This window comes from Drosophila miranda (genome assembly GCF_003369915.1).
Source record: "Drosophila miranda strain MSH22 chromosome Y unlocalized genomic scaffold, D.miranda_PacBio2.1 Contig_Y1_pilon, whole genome shotgun sequence".
NCBI lineage: Eukaryota > Metazoa > Arthropoda > Insecta > Diptera > Drosophilidae > Drosophila > Drosophila miranda.
The window spans coordinates 11,306,264-11,326,635 of NW_022881603.1; the positions used below are offsets into that span (position 1 = coordinate 11,306,264).

The 20,372-nt window shown below is 49.1% G+C and overlaps 2 pseudogenes; both read right to left on the reverse strand.

Moving 5' to 3' along the window:
- Positions 1–5,606: 5,606 nt before the first annotated feature.
- On the reverse strand, positions 5,607–9,699 carry LOC117191963 (annotated as a pseudogene).
- A 7,654-nt stretch (positions 9,700–17,353) lies between these two features.
- LOC117191974 lies at positions 17,354–20,093 on the reverse strand (annotated as a pseudogene).
- Between the last annotated feature and the right edge of the window lie 279 nt (positions 20,094–20,372).

Below are 20,372 nucleotides of genomic sequence, written 5' to 3' on the forward strand. Positions count from 1 at the left end.
GGCATTTGAGGCGACAGAAGGAGGCGCGAGGTAGTTGGGTCTGTTTTCATCGCAGCCAGGGAAGTGGGTATTTAGGAGAAGATTTAGCGACTCCTCGCTGGACGTAGTCCACGACTGGTCGGTGTTCTTCAAGTAGCCCAGGGGGGGTGTTGGCTTCGAGAGAACTCTGCGCAAGCGTGAGGCTTCTGAGTTACTCTCGATTTCGCTGCAGAACTTACGCCAGGAGGCGCGTTTGGCTTTTCTAAGTTCTTTGTTGTAGGTTGACAGACTGGCCTTGTATTCGGCCCAGTTTTGCTCAACGTTTTCAGCCTTAGCTTTATTGAAGAGTCTCCGGGAGGCTTTCCGGAGTTCACCCAGTTTCGGATTCCACCATTCAGGTTTCTTCCGGCCTCTGTTCTTGCCAGAGGGGCATGCTTTGTCGAGCGCCTTATTGCAGGCGTCGGTAAAGATCTTAAGAAGACGAGACGCAGACCGCACCGGGTATTACTAACCGGAGCGGCTGCGCCTCAGTTCCGAGTTCACAGTTGTGCGAGCCGACCCGTCATCCGTTTGTCCCCCTGTAGCACCCGATGGCTGACGGCTGCCATACTGACTAAGTATCGGGTATAACTGTAGAGTTGCGGTGTCCGCAGCAACTCACAACGTTCCCCCTCGTTTTTATACCCGATACTCAAAATGAGTATTGGGGTATATTAGATTTGTGGTAAAAGTGGATGTGTGTAACGTCCAGAAGGAATCGTTTCCGACCCCATAAAGTATATATAATCTTGATCAGCATCAATAGCCGAGTCGATTGAGCCCTGTCTGTCTGTCCGTCCGTCCGTCTGTCCGTCTGTCCGTCCCCTTCAGCGCCTAGTGCTCAAAGACTATAAGAGCTAGAGCAACGATGTTTTGTATCCAGACTTCTGTGATATGTCACTCGACTGCTGCCGCCCCCACAAAGGACGAAAATCTGTGGCATCCACAATTTTAAAGATATGAGAAAATCTAAAACGTAGAATTGTAGAGAAGGACCATATCTTTAAGACTGCGGAATCTTAATTGGATATTATTATTATTATAGCCAGCATCAAGAAAACAATTTCATTTTTTCTCGCCCTGTCTCTCTCTAACACACACGTAGCATAGGCGGCTTTGCTTAGAGTAAAACATTAGCGCCTAGATCTCAGAGACTACAAAAGCTAGAGCAACCAAATTTGGTATCCACACTCCAAATATATCGGACCGAGACGAGTTTGTTTCACAATTTCGCCACACCCGCTTCCGCCCCCGCAAAGGACGAAAATCTGGGGATATTCAAAAATCTCAGAGACTATTAAGGCTAGAGTAACCAAATTTGGTATCCGCACTCCTGTTAGATCTTACTATAAAACGTGTATCTCAAAGTTTCGCCCCACCCCCTTCCGCCCACACAAAGGACGAAAATCTGTTGCATCCACAATATTGCACATTCGAGAAAACTAAAAACGCAGAATCATAGATAATGACCATATCTATCAGATTGCTGAATCTGGATCAAATCAGATAATTTTTATAGCCAATAGGAACAAATCAATTTGCAGTGGCTACGCAGCGCCCGACTTCACGCTCAGACTGATTTTCTGTCTCTCTCGCACGCACTCTTTGTCGTGTCGTTTAATATTAGCGGCGTCTGCCGGAGGAGAGCCATACTGACTTAGTATCGGGTATAACCGTAGAGTTGCGGTGTCCGCAGCAACTCACAACGTTCCCCCTCGTTATTTGTTATGGATATGCCCAAAGGAATCGACTGGGTCCACAGATAAAGGCGATTCGAGGGCTTGAGTACTTAGAAAGGGTATGCTTAGGAGACTTTATAGATATTCCACTTTTCCAGTATTTGCATAGAATGTGCATTAGAAAATCAAATGCTAACGGTGTTAACCAATCAATGTGAACATTGACTTTCAATTGTATCAATTAAAGTTGTTTTTCATTGCATTGTCGGGTAATTTGTCAGCATACTTCCCCTTCCCCCCACAAACCGCACAATTAACGCGAACATGATCCATTCACAGTACCCGAAACCGATTAACCGCAGTTCCCACCTGTTAGATCATCATTATGAGGGGGAGATCATTATGGGTAGATGTATTATAATTGAGGCAACAGGCTTTCGCTGGATCGTTGAAGAAGAAAGCCATAAAGAGCAGCACCCATAGCCAGACCCGTAGCCGTACTCGAACAGGTTGAAGTCACACTTTGGAGACTCTGCTTTGTTCCCAGTGCTGATGTCATTCGGTAATCATCTAAGCCCCGTCCCGTCGCACGGGGTTTGCTTAGAACTCGACAGCACGTCACTCGACTCGAGAGTCGAGAGTAGAGTCGACTAGTCGTGCGAAGGTTACACACAGAATCTTGAGACGAAACGAAAAACACTTTCAGAGGCGTGTTCTGTTCCGTTCGCCGGATCTCAATTTCAAATCAGAGAAGTCAATAAGTATTTGTCTGTACACCGCCCGTGTTTGATGTTAATTGCAGCTCTACCCATGCATACATGTATCCCCTAAATAGTATCTGTGTGCATATCTGTAGCCTTATGCAAATCTCTTGCTGAAAGCAATAGAAAAGCATTTGCCAGCCTGCCTCTTGTTGGGCTTTTTGGAGCGTTGCAAATATGCATAGAAAATATTTACCAACTGTGAAATATGTTGCGTTTTTTTGTTTTGTGGACGGAGCGGGAAGGAAACCCCACAGAAACTAAAGAAAAAGAAAAACTGATGATAGCTTGATTGGTATTTATTGCTGGAACTGTCAGAGATTGCGATTTGAAATATGTTATTAAAGATACAGATAGTTATTTCATATATGTATCCATATTTTGTACATAATTTCCTCTCTGTATTCTATTATTATGATTATCTCTAGATCTGCATTCAAGTTTTAAATTTTTAACAAATTTCCATTGGCCAATTACTCTCCTCTACTTTGTTGATCTTCTCTACCAGGGCTAACCACATTCCATGCCAACTCATGCTGCCACATGTTTCGACTGCGTCGCCTCGCGAAATTCCAAAAGCCAATTAACGTCAAAGTTAACGAGTCCAAGCCATTTGGCTTGGGTACAGTAAACACCCCCACACTGACTCCCAATCCCTTGCCCCCATAAGCAAATCAGTTACTTAGCCTCGATCTGCAATTAGCACACAAATGGCGACCGAGGAGCCGGCAATGAAATGGCGAAATGCCGGGCCGAAAGGAGTTTCCTCGGGCCACTGTGGGTTAATCGATTAAACACCCTGAAGGGAGGAGCGAAAGTTCTCGGAAAACATGGCTATAAATGGTATAATGACGCCAGACATTAAAGCCGCACCCAGCTGGCCAGTCGGCGGTGGATGTAATATCCTTTGGCTTGGGGACTGGGGGTTGCCCCGGGTTGTTGTTGTTTGTGCTTCCGTTCTTTTCTGTTGTTGTGCGGCAAACAACTTTGAGTGGACTTGTTGTGCCCGGCTGGGGCAGCGGTGGCCATGGAGCGATTCCATGTGTTGTCCCTACTCCTTTTATCTGACCAAATACATCTGATCCTGCAGGGAAGCACCCACTGATTGCCTCCTTGCATGCCAACGGTGACCAAACAACCAACCCAAACGAGAGCCTACCAAAGCCAAAAACTAGAGCAAGACTTCCATATACCCCACAAATATATGGTATGTGTGTCCCTGGCCATATCTTATCGGATAGATAAAAAAAATGCATGGTAGTAGGCTAAAATCAAAAGAGAAACTGAGCGACCGGAGAACCTTATCTCTACGCTGGGCTCTGTCCGAGCCTATCAAGATGCAAGCAAAATACCAACGCGGATGAGGTATGGGAATTAGCCTAGGAATGGGAATCTCTATATGAGTGCTGGATAAATACATTTTGCGCATTAATTTAATATTTTGTTTCCAATACCTGCGCTATATTTATTCGACTCTGGGGATGATAAGGCAAACTCAAGGTGGAGATATGTCTGGAGAAAGAATAAACGATGATAAGTTGAGGCTAAGATGTATAGGTATAAAGAGAATGGAAAGTTGAACAAATAGTGAATGAAAAAAGAGGTAAATAAATAGAAAAGAGCACTAGAGCACTAGAATAAATAGAAGCTACAGAGATATCCGATATCTTTAGACTCGATCTAGTATTCCATTAAAGAAATTACACTCTTCCGCTACGAAACATTTCCCATCATTAGATAGATACCTCATCTATAGTACTGTCTATAGTACTTCAGTTTATAGTACAACTAGTTGTTTGCTCTCGAGTTCTAGATGTTTACTTCTCCATAGGTGGGTCTCTCTGTATGCGTAATGTTCAAGTGTGTTTACCTTATCGATACAGAAAAAACTGCTAATGAACAATTCATGGCTATAATGGTGACTAAATAATTGGCTATTAATATAGCTATTTAACTTATCAACAAATTCCAATCCGAAATGAGCTTTAAACTTACCTTGGGGCGGACGAGTATTCCTTTGGAAGAGTTGCTGGCGCTCTAAGTAATTGAAAATCCTGAAAGTCCGGTCAATGGAGCTCCCCCTTGAGATGGATTAAAGCCCTCTCATATCATATATCATATCACAATCACCCATACACACAGACACTCGCACTCACACAGGTAGAACGGAAAAGTGGGATCAACCTTCTGGGCGCCACTTTCCCCCTTCCCCTTTCGATAAACTGCTGGCCCCAACAATGAGGAAAGTTTTACTTATTTATGCAATTTTTAAAAGAAATCAGGTTTTATTTTTTCTCAAAAAAATATTTATTGTCTTATTTTATTTTTTTTTTTGCTGCACACACGCGACGACAACGACAGCGACGACGGCGACTCCAACGTCTCGGCGATTAAACGAGCGCACAACGAATGAGCCGCTCCGCGTCTCTGAGGCCATTGGGTGCTCTCTGCCTCTGCCCGGCTCTGCCCGGCTCTCTGCTCCGCCCTCGCTCAGCTGCGCGTCGTCGTCGCTGGGGCCCCGTTCAGAGCTGCGTCACTACGAAGTGAACTTTTTTTGCAACCCGGTTTGAGCCGAATTTGTTGGGGCCATAATGCGAGCCCATAAGGCCTGCAGGGAAGACAGAGTATTGGAGGGCAGAAGGTGGGGTAGCAGGGTGTCAGCGTGGGCATCTTGTTAATGTGACAGGTTTCGCCTTTGTTGCAGTCCAAAATGAATGCCTCCATTTGATCTCCACCTCCGCTGAATGGCTCTTGTTGCTCGCTTTTTGGCTATTTTTAATTTTTTCGAAATTTCTCCTGAAAAAATGACACTTGACGCGTGTCCACGGGATTCTGGCTGGCAGTCGTTTAGATAAATGTTTCCGCTACTGAAATTTATTTGAAACAATTTGAACAGAGCCCGAGAAAACCGGCATAAATTACACAAGGGAAATGGGCGTGTCAGGTGGGCAACAGCTAAATTAAAACGCCGACGCGTGGCAAAGCGTCTGACAGATCGCACCAGATCGGGTCAGATCCGATCAGACCGGAATGCAGGGGCCCACGCTGAAGCAATTACGAGTATGGTTAATTGTTTGGGGAACAAATGTACACGACAATCGAAGAAAAAGGCAACAAATTGATCAAGAATCGAGAGAATTGAGATCAATTCTTAATAGACTGATGAGTATACAAAATGTACTATACTTATATTTTTCTAACACTTTACACAGAACAATCACTTTAATAAAATAGCTCTTTGAGGAAAGACTGCCTCCGGTTGGTAGGATTATATCGTAGACAGAATCAACTTTGTTGACGACGCTTTTTGTACCCTCGATTACAGCTCTAATTGCAGGTATATATAAATATTGCTTGGATAACACGGAGTTCTAGGTGGTTCTAAAAACAGTAGCACTGCAGATGAAATGCTTGCATGGGTGGGAGCTGTAGGAAGAGTAGCTGAGGCAGATGCGTACTTCTGGCTGGGCGTGTAGTACATGGAGTGCAGGAAGAGGCGGGTCACCTCGCCAATTACCGAGCGGTCGGGTATGCTCTGGGCCATGCCGTACAGGGCCATCTTTCCGACCACGGGCTGGCCAGGATCCTTCATGATCTCCGCCGTGCAGCTGCGAACGTCGGCAATGAAATTGTCTGCCACTCCGGCCTGGGTGTGCACGTCCGTGTCGCAGATGTGGATACTGGTAGACAGAATACCAAATTTTAAGCATGGTTAACTATGGTTTTAATAGATCTATCATACCCAGAGGGGAACTGCAGGACATTCAGGTTCCAGCCGAGCTTGCAGAGCGAGTCCGACAGTCGGAAGATATCAAACACATTCGATCCAAAGGCAATGACGGAAGTGGCTGGCTTGCCAAACACAAACAGCCCATCGATGTCGCGAACACTGTGGAGTTTCGATAAGGTCAGCCGTAGTCCAAGTGCATTCGTACCCAGTCTTACCCCCTCTCAATGTAGCGAGCCGTGTCCACAATTCGGTTGGTAGCCTCCAAATAGCCATCGTAGCCGAAGCTCATCATGGTGGCCCAGCAGGCGGCGATGATGCCTCCGGCACGGGAACCATTTACAGAGGGTAAGCCGTAGACGCCGCCTGGCCAGCCGGTGGTCACTGTGAACTGGTGATCCTTGAACTTCTCCTCAGAGTACAGGATCACCGACGATCCCTTTGGAGCAAATCCGTATTTGTGCGTGTCGGCAGAGATGCTGGTTACGCCCTTAACGTCAAAGGGCGTCTACGTGGACGGGAATGTCGTACTTTACGCCCAGAGCGGCGATGGCTTCGATGTCGTCGATAGTGCCGTAGGGGAAATTGGGAGCAGAGCCAACCAGCTGGAGCGGCATAAGGCTAGAATTAGTGGGGATAAATTGGGGAAACATGGGTCAATCCTCACCAGAATGGTGTTCCTATTGATGGCACGCTTGAACTTCTTCATGTCGACCTCGAAGGTCTCCGGATCGACGTCCACAGATCTCACATGGATGTTGAAGTATTGGCCACCCTTGTCGAAGGCCGCATGCGCGGTGCGTGGCACGACTATGTTCGGCCTGGTGATTCCCTAGTACTCGCGAGCGTAGTCCCGGTATGCCTTCATGGCCATCACAATGGATTCGGTGCCGCCGGTTGTCATGGTGCCGCAGCTGTCGTTGCTTCCATGGAACAGATTGCAGGCCATACGCACCACCTCGGCCTCCATTTTGCAGACGCCCGGGAAGAGGTCCGCATGGAGGGGATTCGTGTACGACGCCTTGCCATACACCTCCGTCACGAGCTGCACCAGCTCCGGGTTGTAGCCGTACACGGCACCGGAGACGCGACCGTCGCGCCATTCGTAGTGACCTGTCTTTAGATGGTCGTCCACCGGCTTCAGGATCACCTCCTTGCTCAGACCCTTCTCGGGCAGCGTCACCGTGTATGTGAGGTCTGCGTTGCTCTCCTTGATCGCCGATTCGAAGTCATTGTTGGCCTTGGTAAGCTCCGCCTCCACCTGTCGCCGAACTGCGGGTATTTTCTTGGCAAACCTGAAGAACTGCCGCCTGCCACGCGTGTAGAGACCTGCAACAAACAAAGCGATGGAGGAATGATCGCCTGATCAACTAATTTCAATATTCCCCTATCGAATAACCTAATGCATGCTTATCTAAAGGCGTATCGAACCATGAAATAAAATTATGAATCATTATACCCGATACTCAAAATGAGTATTGGGGTATATTAGATTTGTGGTAAAAGTGGATGTGTGTAACGTCCAGAAGGAATCGTTTCCGACCCCATAAAGTATATATATTCTTGATCAGCATCAATAGCCGAGTCGATTGAGCCCTGTCTGTCTGTCCGTCCGTCCGTCTGTCCGTCTGTTCGTCCCCTTCAGCGCCTAGTGCTCAAAGACTATAAGAGCTAGAGCAACGACGTTTTGGATCCAGACTTCTGTGATATGTCACTGCTACAAAAATATTTCAAAACTTCGCCCCGCCCACTTCCGCCCCCACAAAAGACGAAAATCTGTGGCATCCACAATTTTAAAGATATGAGAAAACCAAAAACGTAGAATTGTAGAGAATGTCCATATCTTTAAGACTGCGGAATCTTAATTGGATCGTATTATTATTATAGCCAGCATCAAGAAAACAATTTCATTTTTTCTCGCCCTGTCTCTCTCTAACACACACGTAGCATAGGCGGCTTTGCTTAGAGTAAAACATTAGCGCCTAGATCTCAGAGACTACAAAAGCTAGAGCAACCAAATTTGGTATCCACACTCCAAATATATCGGACCGAGACGAGTTTGTTTCAAAATTTTGCCACACCCCCTTCCGCCCCCGCAAAAGACGAAAATCTGGGGATATTCAAAAATCTCAGAGACTATTAAGGCTAGAGTAACCAAATTTGGTATCCGCACTCCTGTTAGATCTTACTATAAAACGTGTATCTCAAAATTTCGCCCCACCCCCTTCCGCCCACACAAAGGACGAAAATCTGTTGCATCCACAATATTGCACATTCGAGAAAACTAAAAATCATAGATAATGACCATATCTATCAGATTGCTGAATCTGGATCAGATCAGATCATTTTTATAGCCAATAGGAACAAATCAATTTGCAGTGGCTACGCAGCGACCGACGTCACGCTCAGACTGATTTTCTGTCTCTCTCGCACGCACTCTTTGTCGTGTCGTTTAATATTAGCGGCGTCTGCCGGAGGAGAGCCATACTGACTTAGTATCGGGTATAACCGTAGAGTTGCGGTGTCCGCAGCAACTCACAACGTTCCCCTCGTTTTATAATGAGAATGTGTCGATCGGTAGTCGCTGGAACACGATAGCATATCGTGGAAGCCAGACAGGTCTTGTGCGAAGTTGCCGAACGGAAAGGAACTTTTTCCAAGAATTCGGGTTCCAACTGGTTGCTTTAGAAAACCGATTGTAATTCCAATTTTGGAATTCGTATAACGTTTTCCATTTAGGGGATTAGTCATTAGAAATCTCTTGTGCTTCCAAACAGGTGCCACCTGACTGATAAAGGAGCTACAAGGGAGAGCCCATTGAAAACTAAATTCCAACTAGCGGATTAGCGGATATTCTTATCGAAGCCAGAAGCTATGCCGTTTGGCTATATATAAATTGTTGTGTATATATAAATTTGGTTTCTAATCTATTGTAATCTGTTCCCAGATTAAACGCAAAAGTTCAGGAAGGGCACACAACGGGTGCATGGCACTCGAACTCTATTATATAAGGCACAAAGTACATAGTACATGGGTATACATAAGTACCGATTTCGATTTCTTGAGTCAAACTACAAAAATGGGCCGGCTAGGCTGGGTATTTACTTGGTGGGCTGCGTAGGAAAGTGCAAGCCGCGGCAGATAAGATTGTTTGATGGATTATAATTTATGACGCCGCCGACAACGGCGTGAAAGGAATCGACAAACACTAGGTGGCCTGACTTTTGCCTACGAGTGCCTACTTGTAGATAGTGATGTATTTTGAGAAGACCTCTCTCTCAGTGGAAACTCACTTTCATTCTTACAGACAAACGTCCAGAGCCAGAGCCGGTTATGGATTTTGCGTTCCGGAGAGTAAGAGCCAAACACTGCCGCACGCGCACGCCTCTGGCAAATAACTGATTCGAAGCGTGAATGTGGGCTACAAAGTGGTCGACTAAACGCTGATAAAGGTCTGGGCATGTAGTATCTCTCGAATTTAGTTGATACGATACGCCACTATGCTATATTATTGCACCAGCTGATGCAGGCACGCAATGAAAACAAAGGCTCGGCTAAGTGTTTGATGAGGCGGCTGGTGCGTTGTCGGTTACTCACCTCTGTAATCTGTAATCAGGCTTGTTATAATGCAATTCACTTTATCGTTGTTTTGGTATGTGGGGACACAAACGTGTCTCCAGTCGGTGTTCCGCTGGATTCCTTGGTGCCGGTGCTCCGCTGACGGTTCTCGCACCAGGTTTTCGGCCTGGCCAGTACCGGGCTGCTGCTGCCGATGTCCGCCGCTTCCGCTGATGTTAATGCCTGCCGCTGATGTCTTGGTGGGATCGTCGTCTCCACGATCACCAATTTTGCGGCCTCCACTATTCTCCACCGGAAAACCTCCCTTTTTTTCTTCCTCGCCCCGTTTCCTTTTCTCCCACGCAACTCTGCCACTGCTTCCCAGGTTCCACTATAGATGCCGCTGTCTCTTCCTTCTCCAGCCCTGATACCTATCGGCTCTCTGCAAAACCGCCCATAACACCACACTACCGTTTCCAGGATTACTCCGTCGAAACGGGAGTGCCAAGCAGGCGGGCTTTTTCAATTAAGGGGCCCCAAACGTAGGCCATCGCCCACACCCTGAGATTGAGAGTCTCTGGCTCCATCGACTGAGATGCCTGGGCTACTGCTTCAGATCCTTTGCGTGAAACACCCCAATACGTGAGCCTTGCAACGTCTCCAGCTCGTACAGACTGTTGCCCATACTCCGGATCACTCGGCACTTGACTTATTTTGGTTTGAACTTCGCGTTGAATTTGTCTTTAAATTTGCTCAACACGAAATTCCGCTTGTATATCTCCTGACCCGGTGTGTACCTAATTTCTCGAGCTTTTCGATTATACCTGTTCTTCGCTCTGTTGTAGGCTTCATGAGAGTTTCCTCGGACCTCATTTCGGACTATTTCCATCTTGTCACTCCTCGCCAAGGGGGACATTTGTGCATCATTTAGGGCGCCCAGTCTGCGTGCCAATTTATAATCTCGGTCGCTAGTAAACATGTGCTGCCCAAACAACACGAAGTATGGCGACGTCCCGATACCCGTGTGTATAACGCTCCTAGCCACACACTGGATCTCCGTCAGCTTCTCGTCCCAGCGCGTGTGATCCTCACTAGCGTATGTCCTTATTGCTGCCAGTACAGTCTGGTTCACTCGTTCGGCCGCGTTCGCCTGCGGTACATAGTTCCCCGACTTCAGGTGCGTTATGCTTCTCCTATCCAGGAATTGAGAGAATTCAGCTGACACAAATTGCTTTCCATTATCGGTATGCACTATTTCAGGCACGCCAAACTTCGCGAGACCTCGGCGTGCAAGAATCGGATCACGGCCGAAGACGTCGCCTTAGGCAAAGCCATCAACCAGACATATCTGGACATGTGATCGAGGACTATTAGTATGACTACATTGCCACTTCGAGTCCTCGGATATGGACCCAGGAAATCCAGGTACAGTTTTTGAATCGTCCTCTCGGTTCTGGTTTCGGCCCCCATAAGTGGACGGTGAACCTGTGTTGAATGTTTTGTTTCTTTGCAGGTGTCACAATCAGCCACATATGCCTTCACCTGCACGGTCATCCGGGGCCAATAATAGAACTGTCGCAGCCGTCCCAGTGTCCTCGCGATTCCTCCATGCATTGCCACATCGCTGTCGTGAGCCTGTTGGATCAGTGTGCTCGTCAGGGCTTCCGGGATCCATAGCTTCCACGAAAACTCCTCTAATTCCGGCCGGCCAAATTGTGTGCGCTTAAACAGCAGTCCTTCCTCCACCTTCAGGTCTGGGAACTCATCCTCATCGCTCTGGACCGACTCGATTTTTCTTCGGTATTCTTCATCCTCGAATGCTGTGGTGTCGAACTCCAGGAAGTCGATAGCGTCAACGTCAAAGGGACGTGACAGCATATCGGCGACGATATTTTCCTTTCCTTTGCGGTGCTCGATTTCGAAGTCATAAGCCTGGAGAGCCAACGACCACCTGGATAGCCTCCCATCCAGTTCTTTGAATCGCATGAGCCACTGCAAACTCGCGTGATCTGTTATCACCGTGAATGGCATCAGTTCTACGTATGCACGGAACTTCTCTATGGCTCTTACCGCCGCCAGACACTCCTTCTCTTGTACGCTATAGTTAAGCTGTGCCCCTCTTAGCTTCGCCGAAAAGAATGCGATCGGGTGCTCTGCTCCTTCATCATCCCTCTGGAAGAGAACTGCTCCAATCCCCACGTGACTCGCATCACACTGGATGAAGAAGTGCTTCTTAAAGGCTGGGTGATGTAGCACGGGGGCGCTGGGAAGTGCTTTTTTGAGCTCCTCGAAAGATTTTCCTGCCTCCTCCGTCAGCTTAAATTGCCCTTTTCCTTTCAGACAGTCTGTCAGAGGAGCCGAGAGTGCCGAGAAATTTCGCCGATACCAGCCAGCTGTCCCCAAAAATCTCCGGATTTGTCTCACGTTCCTTGGCATTGGTATTTGGGTGATCGCCTGTACTTTCTCCGGATCTGTCCTAAGTGCGCCGTCGCCTACGGTGTACCCTAAATACTTTAAATATTTATAGCCGAATTTCGATTTTTTTTCTTCCAATTGTCAGGTTTGCCTCCTTGAGACACTTGGCCACTTCCTCTAACAGGTGTATATGCTCCTCAAACGTCCGGGAAATAACTAGTAGATCGTCTAAGTATACAAAGACATGGCTTCAGAGTCGTTGTGGAATTACTCGATCCATCAACCGACACAGCCGTTGGGCTGCATTGCACAACCCGAAGGGCATCGATTTAAATTGATAGAGTGGTCTGCCCGGCACCGTGAATGCTGTGTACGGCCGACTTTCAGGCTCCAGCTCTATCTGCCAAAATGCGTGCTTTAAATCGATGCTGCTGATGTACACCGTATCCTCTACGCGGCTCAGAATTGACTCGATGCTCTGCAGCGGGTAAGCATCCTTTACGGGTAATTTGTTTAGTTTCCGCGCATCCAGACACAATCGGGTTTTTCCCGGCTTTCGTACCAGCGTCACGCGGTTGCTCCACGGGCTCTCGCTGGTTTCGATGACTCCGAGACGCAACATTTCGTCCACCTCGGCAAACAACAGCTCTTCCACCGCGGGAGATATCGGGTAGAATCGCTCCTTTACGGGTACGGCTCCCTCGATTAATTGAATTTCGTGCCTTTCGAGCGTCGTTCTTCCAAAACCATGTGTGTCGAATGCCCTGAAGTTGTTCTTCACCTGGTCCAGACGTGTCTGCTGCGTGTGCGTCAACTCGTGCGGTTCCGTTGGTCTACTCCTAGTCAGCACCTCAGCATCAATTTCGGCTAATTCCTTGTGTCGTTCTAAGCATACTATATGCGGAGCCAGACCAAACTTCCGCCAGAAATCGACCCCTAGGTACAGCGGTTGTTTCAGCGAGGGACACACGAACAACTCCATAGTCTGCTTCTGGCCTCCATACGTCATTACCGTCGACACATGTCCCAGTATTTTATGAGGAGTGCCGCCCGCTGTTTGTACTGAGAATTTCTTTATGTCTTGAAGTTTCAGCTCCAATTCTCCTATCGGTTCCAGGCCGCCTTTCCCCAGAAGGGGGAAGGCCCCTGTATCCAGTAGTCCCATCAGCGTCCTCGGGCCCAACTTCACTCGTGCGAATGGCCTGTCATCCTGACGAATTGCCGAGTGGACTGCAGCACACACCTGGAGCCGCCTCCTCTTGCGCCCCTGAAACCTGTCCCGAGCCCGCTGTGCTCTGACTGCTCCCGTTCGGATACTCTCATCGACTTCGTCCCCCATTATCCGATTCCTGGCCTGTTCGTACTGCCGCTGTCTTGGCTTGCGCTCGGACCATCTAGCTTCGGGTAATACCGCTTTGTTAACCTTATATATGGTAGTGTAAATATTCTTATTGCTACTTCTTTCCTTAGGTGTATCTAATTTAACGTTGGGGGGCCTATCTATTGGCTGCTTCGCGGCGACGTGGAACTCGACTCCTCCAATTGCGTCGTGCTCCTTTTCGCGTTTCCCGGCCGACATTTAGGGCATTTAGGGAGGATGACCCCGGCCAGCCCGCACTTGTAGCAGAACAGGTTACGCACGGCCGACTCACACTCAAAATAGGTGTGACACGGCTGAGCGCAATTCCAGCACTTCAGCTGGGTGCGGTCGCCTCCGGATTCCCTTGTCCTATGGACAGCATCCAATGCCTCGGTCTGTTCCTCCGGGTCGTGAGTGTTCGCATCCAATTCATGTACTTTGTGATCTTCCCTGCGCCTACTACCTCCATGGTCTGGACCGCTCCTTGTCCATCGCGTCGCCAGCAGTTTTTCGGCGTCCGCACACTCTTCTCGCAGCTTCTGTAGATTTGGTATCTGCATTGGATAAATCACCCTCGAAATTGCATCCCTAATATTGATCTTTTTGATCTTTATTAGATCATAATCCGAGAACGGATTCAGCAATCTCGACCTTAACACCAACATCTCCTGGATGTACTGGTCCGCCGACTCCCCGTGGCGTTGTCGGCGTTCCCCGAGCTCTTGCTCTCGCTCGAACTCTGTCCGACGAACTTGAAACTGCTGCTGGAGACCATATCTCAGATTCGGCCAGTCCGGCATTCCTACCGTCCGAACATGCATCCAGTACCAATCCCTTGCGTGGCCACTGACCAATGTGTGAAAGGCTTTCTGTAGATGTCTGTAGATGCTCCACCCGGAATATGAATTCCGCCACAGGCATCCCCTTTGGATCGCCGTCGAAGCTAAGTCCCCATCTTCGTATCTGCACTTGCTCCTGCCTAGCCTCTCCGAAACTCGGTCGATTCCTGTTAGGGTTTGCTCCTGCGCCCATCCCGTTGAACAGCCACTCCTCCACGGGTCTGTGATCGGCTTGGGTCCTCTGATCGGCCTCCAATGTTCGGTTGTTCACGAACAAGTGCGTTGGATGTGCTTGCTGGTTCGCGGGTGCTTCCTGTTGACCTCCTCCCAGACTGGTTGCATTTGATTCCCGATTCCTTCCATTCGCATCACTCGCCGTTCGCTCCGCTTTTAACGAACCCACCACAGCGTTGATCTCTCGCATGAACTCTAGCATGTCCGCTTGCATTGACGATCTCAGCGCTTCCATTTGCTGCCCGAGCGACGCTCGGTAGGACTCCTGTGCTTGGGATAAGGCTGCGTTCACGGCTGAGCTTAACTCGGACGGTAACACCAGGTCCTTACGGGTTCGCTGTTGACCTCCTACCGCTCCGACCTCTGGGTCCTCCTGGTACAACCCCGCATGTACGTTTTCCGCCACTTGCGACGGCCCTTCCGGCCTACTGCCGGCTTTACCGTCCTGGGACCGAGTCGTCGGCATGTTGTACGGCTGGTACCTGCGCTGTGCCTCTGGGCTACGCCTTGTCTTTCCCGACCCTTTAAAAATCTCCGGGTCACTCATCAACCAATTTTCCTAACGTACTCCTTTCCATCGTCTATTCCCTATTTACTTAACTATCTTGGTGATACATTAATTGGATTGTTTATTATCTGACTACCCTACTCCACTAAACACCTAGTTCCTGGCTACGTAATCCTCAAAACCTTCAATCGTAACAAGAAAACAAATAAATAAATAGTGCAATAAATAAACGAGGGGGAACGTTGTGAGTTGCTGCGGACACCGCAACTCTACAGTTATACCCGATACTTAGTCAGTATGGCTCTCCTCCGGCAGACGCCGCTAATATTAAACGACACGACAAAGAGTGCGTGCGAGAGAGACAGAAAATCAGTCTAAGCGTGACGTCGGGCGCTGCGTAGCCAGTGCAAATTGATTTGTTCCTTTTGGGTATAAAAATGATCCGATCTGATCCAGATTCAGCAGTCTGATAGATATGGTCATTTTCTATAATTCTGCGTTTTTAGTTTTCTCGAATCTGCAATATTGTGGATGCAACAGATTTTCGTCCTTTGTGTGGGCGGAAGAGGGTGGGGCGAAATTCTGAGATATACGTTTTATAGTGAGATCTAACAGAAGTGCGGATACCAAATTTGGTTACTCTAGCCTTAATAGTCTCTGAGATTTGTGGAAGCCCCAGAGTTTCGTCCTTTGCGGGAGCGGAAGGGGGTGTGGCGAAATTTGGACACGAAACGGTCAAGGTCCGATATCACAGGAGTGTGGATACCAAATTTGGTTGCTCTGGCTCTTATAGGTTCTGAGATCCTTGAACTCATATTTTGCAATTGGCAAAGCCGACCATGAAACCTGTGTGTTAGAGAGAGACAGAGCGAGAAAGAATGAAATTGTTTTCTTGTTTCTGGCTATAATAATTATACGATCTGGTTGAGATTTTACACTCTATAACATATAGTCATCCTCTACGATTCTGCTTTTTCGGTTTTATCGTATCTTTAAAAATATGGATGCCACAGATTTTCGTCCTTTGTGGGGGCGGAAGTGGGCGGGGCGAAGTTTTGAAATATTTTTGTAGCAGTGACATATCACAGAAGTCTGGATCCAAAACATCGTTGCTCTAGCTCTTATAGTCTTTGAGCACTAGGCGCTGAAGGGGACGGACAGACGGACAGACGGACGGACGGACAGACGGACAGACGGACAGACGGACGGACGGACAGACAGACAGGGCTCAATCGACTCGGCTATTGATGCTGATCAAGAATATATATACTTTATGGGGTCGGAAACGATTCCTTCTGGACGTTACACACATCCACTTTTACCACAAATCTAATATACCCCAATACTCATTTTGAGTATCGGGTATAATAAGTGAGGGGGGGGGGGGGGGGCGGAGGGGGTTTGTGTGTGGGGACACAAACGTGTCTCCAGTCGGTGTTCCGCTGGATTCCTTGGTGCCGGTGCTCCGCTGACGGTTCTCGCACCAGGTTTTCGGCATGGCCAGTACCTCTGCCAGCTGCGGAATCGGAATCACCATGCAGACTCGCACCTTTGTCAACCATCTGGGTCGCAAGCGCTGTCCGCACATCACCATCGTGGAGAAGAACAAGTGCATGCGGCCATACTGCACCTACGAGCAAGTGGAGCTGCCCGATCCGACTTGTCCCACCACACAGTGGAGTGATTGGAGCCCGTGCTCAGCCACCTGTGGTCGCGGCGTGACCATCCGCACCCGTCTCTTGTTGCTGGAGAACGGACCCGAGAAGGAGAACTGCACGCAGCGAATGGAGCTGCATCAACAGAAGGAGTGTGTTAACCCGCAGGACTGCCACATCAATATGGAGCTGGCCAAGGACATTTGCGTTCAACAGCCGGACTCTGGTCCTTGCCGCGGCAGCTACCAGCGCTACGCCTTCAATCCGCACGCCCATCGCTGCGATGCGTTCAGCTACGGCGGTTGCCGTGGAAACCGGAACAACTTCCTTACGGAGAACGACTGTCTGCACACCTGCAGCATGACAGGCTCCGCCTCGAGCACAGCTCACCAGGATGGCAATCTACCCAAAGGCTGCATCATGTCCGAGTGGGAAAATTGGTCGGCCTGTAGCGTCAGCTGCGGCCTCGGCTTCTCCTAGGCCCATCGCTTTGTCATAAGCGAGCCGAAGCATGGCGGCCAGTCCTGTCCCAAGCGTTTGGTCAAACATCGTCGCCAATTACTCAATGTACGTCTCCACAGAGATTCAAATAAACACAATTACATATTTTCATCTATTTTCTATTGATCATCTTAAATACATATATCACACCACACAGTAACGCATGAGATACTGACGGGCCTTCCAGGGGTTGCCATTGGCGCGGTAGATGAGATGCAAGTTGAAGGCCGTCTCGTGCTGAGGTCCCAGAGTGTCCTCATACTCGGCAATCAGTGGATGATGCACGGCCAAGGCCTTTTCGTAGAACTCGACTGCGAGGTGGAGTATATTGGCCTGATGGTAGATGCTTCCGATATTGTAGAAGATTTCCTGCTGGGCAGCGCACCTGCAGAAATCATCGCCAGCAGACCGGAGTTCTTTGTACCGCTCGGCAAAGGCCACCGCTTGAGCTACGGCTGCCGACTTCCGGAGCACCTTCTTCTGCAGGGCCAACTGATTGAAGACGACGGCTATGGAAAGCGCTACCAGGGGATCCGGATTCTCGCGTAGCATGGGCACGTACACGTTGAGGGCGTACTTGAATGAACTGCAGTTGAGATGGTAGTGGCCCAGGAAGAGACGCATCTGTTGGTCGACAAGGGGCTGGCGATGCAGGAGACGCCTTATGTAGCGGCAGTACCGCATGTCCTCCCCCTTCTGGACGAGCAGGGAGAGCAGGTTCCACAAGTTTATCTGGTTCGGCTGCTTTGCGATGAGTTCACGCAGATACGAAAACGCAATGGCGCAGTCGTCATTGAAATAGCAGGCCAGTATCATAATCCTTTCAATCTCGTAATGGTAATACGTGAACCTCTTTGTGGTGACCATTGCGAAGCAGAGCTTCTCAGCGGCACTGCTCATGCCATGTGTGTGGGCCGTGCGCATCAGGTCCAGAAACAGATCATACTCATCCTTGATGGTCAGATCGGAGGCCTCTGATGCGGCACTCTTGCCGGGATCCTAAAGATCATTCAATTGAATGGAATTCTTTCGGAATCGAACAAGTAAGTATTTTTGCCTGCAGCTCCGGCCCTGTTGATCCCGTTGCCCCAGCTGCCAGACTTCGCATCTGCATAATGGCCTTTAAGCTCTCGGCGTTGTAGGTACTTCCGCCGTTGGCCGCCGCTATCATTGCCTCGCGATTTTTCAGCTTGATGGAATGTCTACTGAGCAAAACATATCCCACGTTCAGAAACTCTTCGATGCGCCCGATTTGCTTCAACATTACGCATCTTTCGTAGAGCAGGCGAGCAATCAAGGGCTGGCCCTCGACCTCGCCAGACTGCTCCAAGGCCTCGACGGCCTCCTCATGCCGGCCCTGCTGTTTCAGAAGTGCGGACAGCGTGAACTTGGCATCGTAGCAAACGGGGGCTAGATGGACCACTCTCTGGTAGCATTGGATGGCCTCATTGGTGCGATTTAGCTGGCGAAGACACTCCGCCTGCTGCAGCCAGACGAAGGCGGGACAGTCGAAGGTATCGCCATCGGTGATGGGACTCATAAGGGCTATGGCCTCGGCATACTTGTGCTCCTGCATCAGGGCTTCCGTGATGTCCATGTACAGTTCCACGCGGCCCACGGACAGGATGTGCTCCTGTACATTCTGGATGAGGTAGCCCAAGAGGTGGTGGGCCCGCAGATGGATCAGACTCACACATAGCTTGGCCCTCAGCTCGGGCGCGTAGTCGTCGGGTATGACGCAAAAGTAAATTATCTCCAGGCTCTCCTCCTGATCGTCTTCCAGCTCAAAGTTTGTTCGCTCTCTGAGGCAACTGAGCACCTTGGAGTATCGCTTGTTGATAATCAACAGTTCGAGATACATGTTGAGATCCTCCAGGCTGAAGCGGGCTTCGCATCCACTGTACGCCCCCTCCATGGCCTCGAGAGCTATCGCATGCTTCTCGAGGACGTGAAAGAAACGAGCCACATTCTTCGCCGTGCTAAGGCACGTGCTCCACTCCTCTGGCGGCATCAGGGGCAGCATCTTGAGGTACGTGAACATGGCCGCATTCGTCTCGCCCATTTTCTCCAGCAGCTGGGCTTTTCGGAGCCTTAACAAGTAACCTTTTGGAAGCACTTTGATGGCCTTTGTATAAATAAGACGGGCACGGGCCATGTTGCCCTGCTGCACCAGCAAATCAGAGACTCTTAACCACATGTCGCGATCCTGAGGGTTCAAGTGTGCCGCGAGAGTGGAGAAGTGCAGGAACTTACCTCGTCGCGATTTTCATAGATCTCGGCCAACGTGTAGAACGGCTCACTGGCCAGCGGGTTCTGGCGGATGATCTCCATGCAAATCCGTTCGGCTGTCTCATACCGACCGTACGCGAAGCTCAGGTTCGCCTCGCCCATCAATCCTTGCAGAGCGGGGCTCAGCTGGCTCTTGCGCCCCAGATTTCCGCCACCGCCGGAGCGAGCACCTTCCTGCTACTGTCCCACCGGCGGTTTTCGTTGCGCAGACACTGTGGGTTGTTCCTCTGCTTCCTCCTCTCCATTATTTTCATCATCTTCGTCGCTGGGCTCGAGCTTTGTGCAGAAGTCTGGGAATTCTAGGCACTGGACTCCCTGCACATAGCGCTTGATTAGCGCTCCTTCCTCCTCGTAGTCGTAGTTCTGGTCACTGTCTTCGGCCTCCCCTGTAGCCATGTCTATGATGTCCACAATCCTGAGGGGCTGCGTCTCCTCGAACTGCTCCAACTCATCGTCCGGCACATCGTTGGTCTCAATTTCCTCAATTAAACGTTGGAGTCGGCCTGGTCCATTGTAAACATTACACACCAGCAAACTTAACCCCCTTAAACCCCCCAAAATTAAAACGGTGAACAGCGTGCGTTACGCCGCAGAAAATAAAACTGAACTTTCTCTATCTGTTTTTTTTCTCCGTCCTTTCTCTATACATAAAAAAGGGCAACGATATTTTTTACCAGAACAGCGCTAAAGTTCTTCAAGTTTCTTAATATTCTTGGAGTGCATTTAATACCCAATGGTCTACAATGGGTTAAGTTAATCAACAGGAGATCAAACAAACGGCCCTCGATACTATCGACTGGGTAATCGTTAGACCTAAAGCTGCGCATC